Source organism: Anser brachyrhynchus (assembly GCF_964034855.1).
Source record: "Anser brachyrhynchus genome assembly, chromosome: 1".
NCBI lineage: Eukaryota > Metazoa > Chordata > Aves > Anseriformes > Anatidae > Anser > Anser brachyrhynchus.
The window spans coordinates 86,944,962-86,957,335 of record NC_137694.1 but is presented as its reverse complement, the minus strand read 5'-3'; the positions used below and the strand labels follow the sequence as shown (position 1 = coordinate 86,957,335).

The 12,374-nt window shown below is 41.4% G+C and overlaps 1 long non-coding RNA gene across 2 annotated transcripts in view; it reads right to left on the bottom strand.

Annotated features, from left to right (window-relative positions):
* Nucleotides 1-4,414, bottom strand: part of LOC308199748 — a 66,963-nt gene extending 62,549 nt beyond the window's left edge. The window contains exons 1-2 of one of the 2 annotated variants that reach the window (XR_013954905.1): nt 2,930-4,414; nt 777-853 (exon numbers count right to left, since the gene is read on the bottom strand). This is a non-coding gene — a long non-coding RNA (uncharacterized lncRNA). The remainder of the gene's footprint in view (nt 1-776; nt 854-2,929) is intronic. The other variant, XR_013954906.1, reaches the window with a different exon arrangement.
* Between the last annotated feature and the right edge of the window lie 7,960 nt (nt 4,415-12,374).

Below are 12,374 nucleotides of genomic sequence, written 5' to 3'. Positions count from 1 at the left end.
CCCCAGAGCACCACAGTCTGCACACCAAGTTATCCTCTGATCTTCATGCTGAAGCAGGTCAGATCTCTCATGAAGCCAGATAGCCTGGGCGCAGTGGATGTGGTTCAGCTCATACTTTTATCCTGCCTCTAATAGCAGCAAGGCTACAGGGAGATGTTCAGGAGCACGACGTGGCTTTGCAGGCTCAGTACTAAATTCAATGACTTACACAAAGGAGGCACTAGGTGTAACCAAAATGCCAGTGCCAGTGGTAGGACACTGCATGAGGCCATGGCTAGGGGCTCAGGGAGTTGAGGGAGGCTGCAGTGCTGCCAGCTGCAGCATCCCCCAGCTGCCATTTCAGCTCTGTATCACCCCTGTTCTGGCAAAGTAACCAACATCACTTACCTATTGCTATCTACTGCTCAAGTTCTGCCACTTAACTGGAATTCATACCCTGCAAAAGCAAGAGCCTGCAGCTAAGATATTCAGCATTAACCAACCTAATCTGTGCTGGTTTTCATGGTGCCCATTTCCTGCTCCTCCCCAGTCACGCACAAGCCCTCTTGGTGGGCACCGTGGAGCACAAATGGAGCAGCCACAGCAGCTGCAAGGGCAGCTGGGGAGCAGGCAGGGGAAGGAGTTGTGCTTGTCCACATGGTCTCTCTACTTCATATTTAACTCCACAGCCATTTTTTCCATGCCAGGCAGCTGTGAGGCTCTGTTAATACACCACCTGAAATCTATTTTCATCTAGCATTCAGAACATGACTGTAAGTGGTTTATTGTTGTCATACCTTTAGATTACTTTAAGTTTAGGAGCACTGCCTTTCTCCTCTTCATTTTTCCTGGCAATACACACTGCTTCTCTTCCCTGTAAGGTGAAAGATGTATAGACTGCTAGTTGTCAGTGCTTGCAAGTAGCCATTTAAAAGCAGATATTTTTTGTCAGCGTTTTTATTTGTGAAGCTGCTATGACAGATTTGGAAATTGAAGCCCTTGATTTATCTCCAGGCTGAAAACTAGACAGAGGCAAGGACACTGTGAGCCTTAGGAATGAAATTACAAACGTGTCATTACCTCCTTTAATCTGCTCTTGTTTCTGTGAAATTGCTCCAGACAACCCCAAAAATCCATGCACTTTTACAACAGAAAAAATCTTTTCAAGCTATTTTCCACTCATATTATTTGAGGCTACTCACTGTTAACTTGTGTAAAAGCAAAGGTCAGTAAATATACTGCTTTTTAACATGTGTAGGAAGCTAAGCCAAAAAGACGATGAACGTAAAAAGCAGCTGCATCTACATAAACACACCTGTTTCCCCCCCACACACACCTTTTTTTTTTTTTTTTTTATCTTGTTTGACTCACAGGAGAAAGACTGTTTGATAGCAAGTCAGACTTGCACTCAGTTCAGGCCACATTTGGCATAACGCAACATAACATCTGGCACATTGAAGCCATGACTGACAGACTCCGATCAGGATTCACGTGATGGGAGTAGCAGGGGTTATTGCAAAGCAGAAACAAGAGGCATCGGAGGAGCTGTAGTGAGAAAGTGGCAAAAAGCCCAACTCCCCTTTGCCTGCTCAAGCCATTTCTGTTAGCTCTTCCTTTTCCACTGCACTATAAACCTACACAGAAATTAGAAGAATTACTAAGTGTATTAGTTTGTGTTGTTACCCATGTGACAACATCCATGGATGACTGGAAAAGATCTACTGTGATGAGAAAGGCTTGAAGGGGGTTGCACATGGCTACATAAAGTACTGTCCCTTTCCTGAGCCAGCCCCCACATAGATGCTGGCACTGGTGGCAACTCCTAAGAGAGCTGTGCCAAGTGGAAAATTGCACTGCTTTAGCTGGGTGTATAAAATTCCCTTCCCAGCAAGAAGTACTCTGGTCACCCTTAAGCTATTCAGCTCTGAGATGGCCATCCGATGCCAAGAGAATGGATGGCCTCATGCTTCGTGCATTTTGCCAAGATGCAGGAACAGTGACAGACCTCGTTTTGTCTCAAAATCAAAGAGTAAACAGCAGCAACGGTGCCTCACATAAGTCTAACTGGGTAAAGAACTGGCATGCTGTGGAGGAGATCTTATTTCACCTCAAATCTGGGAGAAGGTCAGGCCACCTGGGGCAATTCAGAGCCCACAGCTTGCAGCACCTGTGCAGCCAGCAGATAACTGAAACAAAAGCAGTCCAGAGTAGTAGGAGGAGTGCTTTCCCCCCTCCTTTGTCAGGTGATTTGACTTTGCAGAAGAAAGAATAGGTCCCTAGCTGTTAACCTGAAGTTATTCTCATCATCATTGACCCAGTGAAGTTGCAATCTTATTTATCCAAGAGCTGGCAGCAGTGACAAACAGACCCTGAAGCAAACGTGGGTGTCTGTGGAGCCATACCACTTTACAGGAGAGCACTCGTGCCAGAACTGAGAACACTGACACTGGGGAACATGCAACCCCATTACCCTTCCTGGTAAATCTGCTGTCTGACCTGCTTTCTGGAAGAGGTTCAGGTAGAAGGCTCTAGTACTGAGCCCAAATGAATTGTTGATTTATTATAGGCTCAGCTAATTTGGCAAAGCTCCAGAGAAGAGTGGAAGTTCAGACATATCCCTTTTAAAAGCATTTCCTGCTATCTAACTCACCACATTGATTTTTCCAAATGTGCCTGTTGTCAGAGGGCTGAGGACTATGTCCCAGGCACCCAGATCCACCTAACTGGCACTAGCCTAGAGCTCTAGATGTCTCTCTGGGACGTAGGCACCAAAGGTCACATCAACACATCCCTTTAATCTTTACATCCTTTTACCAGTCCATCCCTTCAGACTCCTTTCTGTAACATGAAAACACTACCCACCCCTTCACACAGACCTCCTTTGAAAATAAAAAGAGTAATCTGTGAGAAAATCTGGATGCTGCACCAAGCTGAGGTTAGCTATACTCACTGTCATGCTGCAGTTGTCTGTCTTCAGAGGTATGATCACAGAGTGCTGGAAGCAGGACTAGAGCCCATTAGTCAAGAAGGCCAAGACTCAAAAACAAAATAATAATACTAAAAAAAAACCACACTGATGATACACTACTGATGTAGAAATAAAAAAAGACACAGGCCTGAGTGAGGCACAAAGAAACAAAAACATGCAGAAAACTGTAATGAGGAGAACCTTAAAAAGACAAGACCTCATGCATAAGCATAAAATAAATAACTACCACCTCCTCCCCTTCCTCTCTTTGCCCCCATGTCTCCCAAGTAAGCCAGCTGCGAAAGACAGCATCTGAGGTCAATAACAGTCAATGCCACAGCAAAGGCAAGGCCATGTGTCCCCACCTGAGAAGCCAATCAGCCAAATGAGAAAGTGACACACAAAACCTGTGTGGAAGGAAAGCAGGGAAAGGGAAGGACCAGGCATTACCAGAGAAAAGAAATGGTGCCCAAATTGTGACTTCCTCTCTTTAAAAAAGTATTATTGCTATCAGAAGGTGAAGCTGCTTTGAAGAATTCAAATCTGTGATGGAATCATCACAAGAAAAAAAAAAAAAGTTCATCACCAAGGATTAATGAAAATCCCATTGTCATTAGCCAATTGGGCCATCTTAATGATGTTTGCTATTATTAGGTACTTAGGTTGGAAGTTGCCTTCCTGCATAAAATTGGTCTTTATGATAAATGAATCAATTTGCTTCATAACTTGACCATAACAATGTAGAATTCTAGCTGTAAATTACCATTTTAATCTTTCATTTATGGCATAAATACTCTTTATTGCACAATATTCATAGTCTTGCATATTAACTATGTAGTGGAATTTCACTACAGGCAGATAATTTCTTCATTTATATGGTATTTTGTATTATTTGGGAACAGGTAAATTTAAAACACGTTATTACATAGCGTCCACTTTGGAAAAGATCATTTGAGATAAATACCTCAGAGTGTAATTTCAGTACCTAGTGTTAAAATTAAGTCTTCATCCACTTGTATGGATTATGAGCAGAGCAGAACCATTCTCGTGTCAGTGAGATGAGAATCATGTCCACAGTATGGAAAGATCACTTAATCTGATTTATTTATTTATTTATTTTTGTTGTTCTAGAACTTATGATTGACAGAGTGCCTTATTAGACTTTTTTCCTTAAAGAATATCAAATGAAATTAATCATAGCCTAGAGGAGACAGTTCGAAACCTGCAAAGAATTATATTTGTCAGTGCAAGCTTTACAACTCACTTGGACTAATTTGCTACTGGCAAATATGTCACTGTCATACACTTCTGTAAACTTTGCATTTGCAGTCTTTTGAACTAACCATACAAGCTGAAGCACTGGTTTTAAACTCTAAGAATAGAAGTGTTGATGCAAGGTCTCTAACTCTGCAGTAGCTCCAGTAAAGATGTATTGTTATATTCCCACGTCTTCCAGTAATACTTACTGTTTCACCCATATCAGAAACACGGAAAGAATCGGGAAAAAATAGAAATTGACTATTTCTAAATAAAGCAGTGAGTAGCTGAAGTGAAAAACAAACAAACAAACAAAAATACACAGAGGAAATGAAATCTGTACAGAAAAACATGTATTGTGCAACTAGGTTGTATATTAGCATCATGCAGCACCTTTAACATCTTTATTATTATTATTAATTGGTTTGCACATTACTTCATCTTTCTTGGATAGATAAAGAGGGTTGCATTATGATACACTGAGACTATCCAAACCTTTTATAACAGAAAAACAAAAGTTAGAAGAAAGTCTCCAGCAGTGTTTTGTCATTTCAATACCTGTCACTACTGTCAGTTCCCTCCAAGTTATTGATTTCTGTTTGAAACAAATAACAGGAACAATATCTATGCTATTAAAACTTGAGCTCTAAAGCAAAACCTTAATTATGACCTCATATTGTCTTGAGTCAGGATATTGACACATCTGACTGTCACAATGCCCATCTGCTTCCAAAGTTGTTTTGCCTTTACATTGCTGAAGACACAAGGTAAAGGTGCTGATATTACAGCAGGCGATGAGTCCTGTGGAGGACATGTTTTTTTCTGGTAGCAGGATTCAGAGATTCCTGCTTATTTCCAAACTAGGCGTTATAGTTCCAACTCTGTCAGATATTTGAACAGAGGTTATTAGTAAATTCAGTAGATACTGCTGAATTCAGTTGATTTCTATATAAGTGGTTGTTGCAGATTTTTGTCTTCCTGATACCACCTTAATATAAAGGCAAATCCAATAGGATTTATTATAGGTGCTAACCTAATGCCTAAGTAAGCAGCAAAGGCTGATTTTTAACATGAGAATCTCAAAGTGCTTTAAAAGGGTGTCTTAAATATTACCTCCATTTTATAGATTGCAAAGTAAGGTGTGGAATGGATACCAGACTTGATTAAAAAACAAACAACCAACAACAAAAAAACAGAAAAACCTAGAAGTCCTGAGACGAATTTTGCTTCCCTCAGTTGAAAAGCTTTGAAGAAAACACCCCCAAAAGTAACTACACCCCCCTCAAAAAAACAGGTTGACCCAAAATGTATATGCATATATACAGAAAGAGAGAGAAAAAGATGTTTCAGAGAAGCCTAGGCACTTAAACAAATATGTTTAGAGAAATCAGTGCATATATCTCAAACAAATTTTGAGATCAGGTCGGATGTAGATCTGTATTCTCTAGCCTAGCTGCTATGTGATTTTTGGTTAGAAAGAGGCACAGGCACTTTAGTAAGCGAGGCAATCCTCAGCCTCATTCATCACAGCTCAAGTCCCCTCTGAGATGTCATTTTGCAATATGCATTTCGTCTGTGTGAATAGGCTTTCTGATTCATTACAGTAGGAAATGATAAGAAAGCCAGGTACTTCCAGGCTTTTTTTTTTTTTTTTAAGGAAAAAAAAAGTAAAAACTTTGCAGTCCATTACAATCCTTTGTTTCTTAATGTTTTCCTTGGATTTTTGAATATTGGTCATTTTCAAAGTGTGTTGCCTGGTATATATCAATTTAGAAAAGAATAGAGCATATCGAGAAGCTAAAGGATAACCTCAAGAATTTGTTAAGCTTTTATTTTCTGTGCATGGGAAAAGGAAAATCTCCTGGTGAGAGATGATGAGCAAAGGGACCTCTCACACAAGAGTCTTACCGAGACACTTCTGCATTCAGTTTGAAGTCTGGTTCACTGTTAAGGAACTGCTGCTGTAATCCACACCAGCCAGCTAGACGAAGCTGTTAGAGCAGTCCCATCACACAAGACTTAGCTGGATCTTGGTGCCAGCTCTGTGCCAGCCAAGGATTTTGTTTTTCACAGCAAACTGTGCATTTGAGTGGCCGTTGGGCCAGCAAGAAGCAAGGGGATTCAGGTTAGTCACACTGTGCTGGGCACTGCATTCTTTAGAAATCAGTCATGCATTTCTTAGAGCTTAGCACAGCTACTGAGAGCAGCTCTGCTTGGGGAATTTTATAAGGACATTTAATTCCCAGACCTTTTCCTGCATTCCCACAACTCCCTCACATAACTGCTTCTCAGCAATATCTGCTCATGATTTTCCTCTGTCATATTAGCCAAATCCTCCTGTAGTCTATCACAAAACATCCCATAAATTCCAGTAAACAAACACACTCCATTTCTTTTTTTCCTGCCCAACTGTAATTGCACATTTTCTAACTTGAAGCAAGGGATGCTTCACTACCAGTACATGACTGTGCCAGACACTCATCCTTCCCACTATCATCCCACTCCCAATTTCTAGGCATTAGCTGTATAGCTTGTGTCTTTGAAGAACTCATAAGTGCATTAACATGCTACTAATTTTTTTCCTAGGCTAGACAAGATGTGGGACAGTCAGCAGGACTGCAATGCTTCTTGCAGTTTTTTTTTCAGATGGCTCGGATGCTGTCTGATGAGAACTTTGACGTAAGAGGTCATTTGAACTGAGGGGCGAGGAGGACAATAACGAACCCCAAACTAAACTCTTCTTCATTCCTTGCCCAGAACGACACTACATCCAGCCCTTTGCAACAGCAGTAATTGGGTTCTATACTTCCTTATGTCCATCTGTATCAGGAGTAATTTCACAGAAGTCCAGGGAGGCAGGCAGATTTTGAAGTGAGCTAGCTTTAATAGAAGTCGTATTTATTTCAGAGGTTCTCTCTTTCACCTTGTTTCGTATATACATGATATTTACCGAATCATTGTTGGTTCTTTATTAGAAAAACTAAATCAAACCATAAATTAGCTCACTCATCAATGATATGGGGTGGCAAGGGCTGTCCTTTATTCATTTGCAGTGATCTCAGTTTCTACAGAATACTTTATTTCCATTTGCAAGAGAATTTCATGACTTGTACAGTGAACTCTGTGGCTCACGAAATTCTGACATTGATCCTCCCTCCTTTCTTTTGGTTAATTGTAACAAATTTCATTGCCTTGTTGTAAAGGAGATTATTTCAGGGAAGGAAATGCCTGCCCTAGATGTATAAGAAGGTGACAGATTGCCAAGTTTTTTCTCTTGAGCATATTAATAATGTACCAAGGCTTAGCTTCTTTCAGTATGAATTTAATAGAGGGGGTTTAGTGTTCCTTTTAGCTAATAAAGAAGTGAGGATGTCTGGGAGTAACTGTTTTTTATTCTTTTTGGCAAGCGCCCGAGTAAGTGGGTGGCAGCTGGTTACAAAGACTGCAACTGTACTTGCCATTTTCTTGTGAAAGCTGAAGCAAAGCCCTGGCCTGAAGCAATTGCTGCTGAGTTCCTTATGTCTCAAGTATGGTTAGGGAGGGGAATTATGCAGATGCAAATATTTATATCAAATATGCTAGTTCTAATTGAAGCTGCTAGTATAGTTATACCCCAGATGAATAAGGAGGGCTTAGACAGTGTCATCATTTCTTGTTAGTTATGGGGAGGATGTCTCTTGCGGCTACAGAAACCTCAAGCAATTGCCTTTTGCTTTATGGTCTACCGTATATTTTATGCTGAAGGTGTTGCCCGTAGGCGACCCGCTCTCTCCTGGACTCCTTACTTTTGCGTGTGTTTTCAGTGGTACTCTTTGATCAATTCGAAGGCCGCCTGTGAGTGACATTACAAGTCCTTTCTGCCAGGAACCTGATGTGATGCCTCCTCAGTCCCAGCTCTGGGGACTTTAAGGCATATCAGCAGCACCGAGCGACACTGTCAGTCTGCCATCATCTTCCCTTTCAGAGGCCTTTTTCTTTCTCTGCCTTTGCTTAGAAATTTCCATTTCATTCCTTTCCTAAGCCCTCAGGAATTTTTTTCATCTTATCTGAATCTTTGGCTACATCCCCTTTCTTTAATTGTGAACCTCATGAGGCTTGCACTGCCGGGTGAGGTAGCACTGAAGCACTTCCTCCTGCCATCAGTTTTCTTTTCCTTTTGTCATATTTCTTGTTCTTTCCCATCCCACCCAGCCTATATAGTTCTTTTCCCTCTACTCTCAGCTCCTCACAGGAGCATTTATTTGTTAGCTTTGTGCATTAAAGGGAAATACCTTACTGTCTGTTTTTGCCCTACGACAAGGCAGGTTTGTCATGATTCATTTCCTGATTGAAAACTTAGATTCAAGGCCCCAAGGGAATTGAAACTAGCTACACTATATTTTCCTTCCACTCGGAAGGAAATAAAAAATGATGTTGGCAGAGAAAAGTATGTGATTTGGTGGTCAAATCATACAGTGATCTGGTGCTCCTGCTGACACCAGCACTCTGCCAAGCTGCAGTGCAGCCGAGGAACAGCAGCACAGCCAACATCCCAGGGGCAGCAAATGGCAGCTTCAGGGACTGATGTTGAATCTCTCTCCCACTTGAGTGAGTATGGTCTAGCAGAGTATGGTGGGCAAATCAATTTGCAAAAATGTTTTCCCTCAGCCCCCTTTTGATAAAGTAGGACATCCCTTAGAAAGCCTGAATATGCCTCCTGGAGAGAATTGTTCAACAAAAATTGCTTATCAATGAGTAAACCTAGTGTGAGTTTACCTGTGCCACACAAAGCATCAGTAGCAGCTGTACAGGTGTAAAACAAATGTGGAAAAGAGAAAGCTGTGTCCTGAGAGACTACAGTAGGTATGAAATCATGAACTTGGAACAGTAGAACAAGCTACTTACTGGGATAAGGACAAGACAAGGAAGACTTCATGACATAAGTACTGTCTCTGTATGTGTTCATGTCTACGTGTCTGTGCACCTCTGCCAATGTGTGAGCTCATGCAACCTGAAGAATGAAACCCCTAAATTACAGTGCACTGCAAGTTTCTTACAGAACCACAACCCTGCATTCACATTTCAGTAACCTGTGTTACTGAACATAACACACAACACATTTCAGTAAGCCTTCTTATGCTTCCTTAACCACCTGTCAGAGGAGAAGCTTATGTGTAAATGAGTCTCTGTAATGACCTAGTGACCTTCTTCCCTTCTCAGTGAAAAGATGTAGTGCTCAAAGAGGATTTCATCTGCTGTACAAAGGTTGTTGTAACGAGGGAAGATACTAACATTGTTTTTTTTCTGGCTCAAGGCACCAAAGGAGTGGTTATGGGAAACCATACCTCAATCTCACAACTGTCCAGTCCCACATGATTACTTCTCACCTAGATCAACTTCAGCATCCGTATGCAAACAGGGAGCTAGCTTATCAGATGTGCTACATTCATGTGCTAGCTGAAAGAAGAGGTCGCAAGTCTCAGTTGCATCCTGATTAACATTTATGCATTATTGTGCCTCTGTGGAAGGCCAATAACAGCTCCCAAGCTGACACAACCATATTGCTACCCTCCCAACAGGAGTACTGCTGTCCTTCTCTACAACAGCAGCTGTGACCTTTGCTTACCACCTTGAGGCAAGATACCCGAAGGCAGTGGCAGCAATTCTTCATCTATATCACTTCCCAGGTGGCATACAGCAGCACCCTCAAAGCTGTGCAAAACTTGGCTGCATTTTCTTAGCAACAAGCAGGCTCAGCCTGCTCTCCGCAGGCTACATTGGCTTCCTATGTTTTTTTTGGAATTTAGTCCAGGGTCCTGCTCTTTATTTTAAAGGCCTACAAAGGCTGGATTTGGGAGCAGCTGAAAGACTCCATAAAACTCTTAATTTTAGACCACCATCAATAACTTTATTACTCTAGCACAATGAGGGTTTTATAGGGAGAAAAACCTAAGACTGGAACATTGAATCCCACAGGAAGAAGGGACCATCACAAACTACTGGTTTCTTCTCCAAGTACAAAGTGCTTTTTTTAATCTACACTTCTTACATAAACATAGGGGAAATATCAAAATAAATGAATAAATAAGACACAATGCTTCATTGCACACATACTCCTCCGCGGGGAGTGGATGAGAAAATAAATATGACAGCTCTTAGTCATGTTGCTCACTGCTGTTCTGGAGGGTAATCTCATACTACATTAGCGAGTGCAATATAATGATGTGCTTTAAGTGAATCACACCATGGTATATGCACTTTTGTCTCTAAGGTGAGCATTAGATGCTCCAGAAAAAGTAAAAATGCACTGGAACAATTGCAATATTATAAGGAATATTTTCTTTTTCGTGAGCCAGAGCTGGGTAATACTCTGCTACAGAACTAAAAGCCCTTACAGAAGGTATACTTCCCCTTTTAATTCTCTGTACTTCCTGTTCAAATTAATCTGTCCAAGTTTAAATTCTGATTTGTTTGTTTCTTCTTCTTCCTCTCTTCGTATCTTACATACGCCTATCTCTCCATAAGTCTCATCAACCTAAAGTCCCTTAAAACAGCAGGGTTGGCAGGTTTGCTGGGTGTTGGCATCAGTGTTTTGGAAAACCTTTCTTGCTGTTCAGTAGCTCTGTGACTGTGCTGGTTGGAGCAGTTTCTTTTTTTCCCTCTCGTAGCTGAGGCTCTAGAAGTGAATACAGACTGAAAAGAAGAGCAGCAGCCTGACAGGCTCCCCTTCGGTCTGACACCTGCAGAGGGACAAACCTGTCTCCCAAAGCTCCTGGCATGGGCACAGCTTTTGCTCCTCTCTCTGTGCCCTCCCTCCTCCACCCAGCCAGCTGGCATGACTTGGAGGACGTGCTCCTCAACAATACACCAAGCAGGGACGGTTCCTATCCTCACCAGATGACATCAGTGCTAATTTCCTGTAAGATGCCATGGAATAAAGAAGAGGGTTCTTTCTAAAAATCTTTCCGGCTTGCTTAAAAACACAGTCTTCTTTTTTCCTCGAAGCAGCCTGCAGAATCAATAAGGCCCTAGCCTCTTAGTCTTGAGCGGCAGAGAAGCTATTGTGACAAACTCAGCAGAGGCAAGAGCTAGGGTAAGTAGCACAGAACTAATCAAAAGTGCCCTCCTATGGCTCAGGATGTTGCCAAGTGCTTAAAGCAGAACCAGAAAGCGATGTAGCATGACTCTTTTATCAAGCAAGAAACCATATCTATTATCCCCCCTTGATTATCTCTGAGTTTCCTTAATTGCACTTACCTTCACCTTGCACTTACCAGCAGAGCTTGGCCAGCTGTTGTTCTGTAACACTACTTTTGAGGGTGGTGTATCTTCATATAGATGCCTGATAATTATTAAAAGAGGTGAGTGGTCTGTCTTTTGCACCCATGCATAACATGACAGTGTGGTACAGAAACTCTGTATTCAATGAAATTTCAAGCAACCTTTATAGTTTAAAAGAAATGTTTGTTTTCACTTGCAGTATTCCCATTGAAGCAAAAGAAAGCAAAATTAAACAAATCCAAACAAAACAGAAATGCTGTCTTTTAATACTGTGGGGTAAGGGGAAGGCAGGTATTTTTTAGCTGTTGATGAAAGAAGCATTCACAGATTTAGGGCTCCTATTTTTTATTTTTTAAGAGATTCATGTGAGGGGCGTATTGGGTTAGGGTGATCAATGCAAGAATCTACTCTCAGACCCAGAAAGGCACAGAGCAAAATGCAGTTATGTTTCATTAAACTTTTGGCTGAAGAAGAAGAAAAGGACAGTTATAAAAGAACAGCCTGAATGCAGAAAAGTATGAGTGCAGTAGTGGATAGTGCCAATTGGTGGACAGTGTCTTTTTCCTTAGGTACACTGTAGTGTCAACCCGCATTGCCTTAACTCATGGGCAAATAACTTATCTTGAATTCTGCATAGCTGCTGTATTTAAAAAGCATGGTATTCCACATTATAAATTGCTTAAGGGAACATATTTTGGTTTAGCAAAAAGAAATAATAAGGACAAATCTGACGAATGCAACAGGTCTGTACAGTTCTCAAATGCAGGCTTACTTTGGGTCATAGGAAAATTGCCATCAGAGATGCACAATAGCACTGGCACGATAGCACTGTTACTAGTGCTCTTTGCACAGAGGCACCAGTGTCCCCCTCTACATCTGGGATTTGTTTCTTTTTCATAAACATGGACCC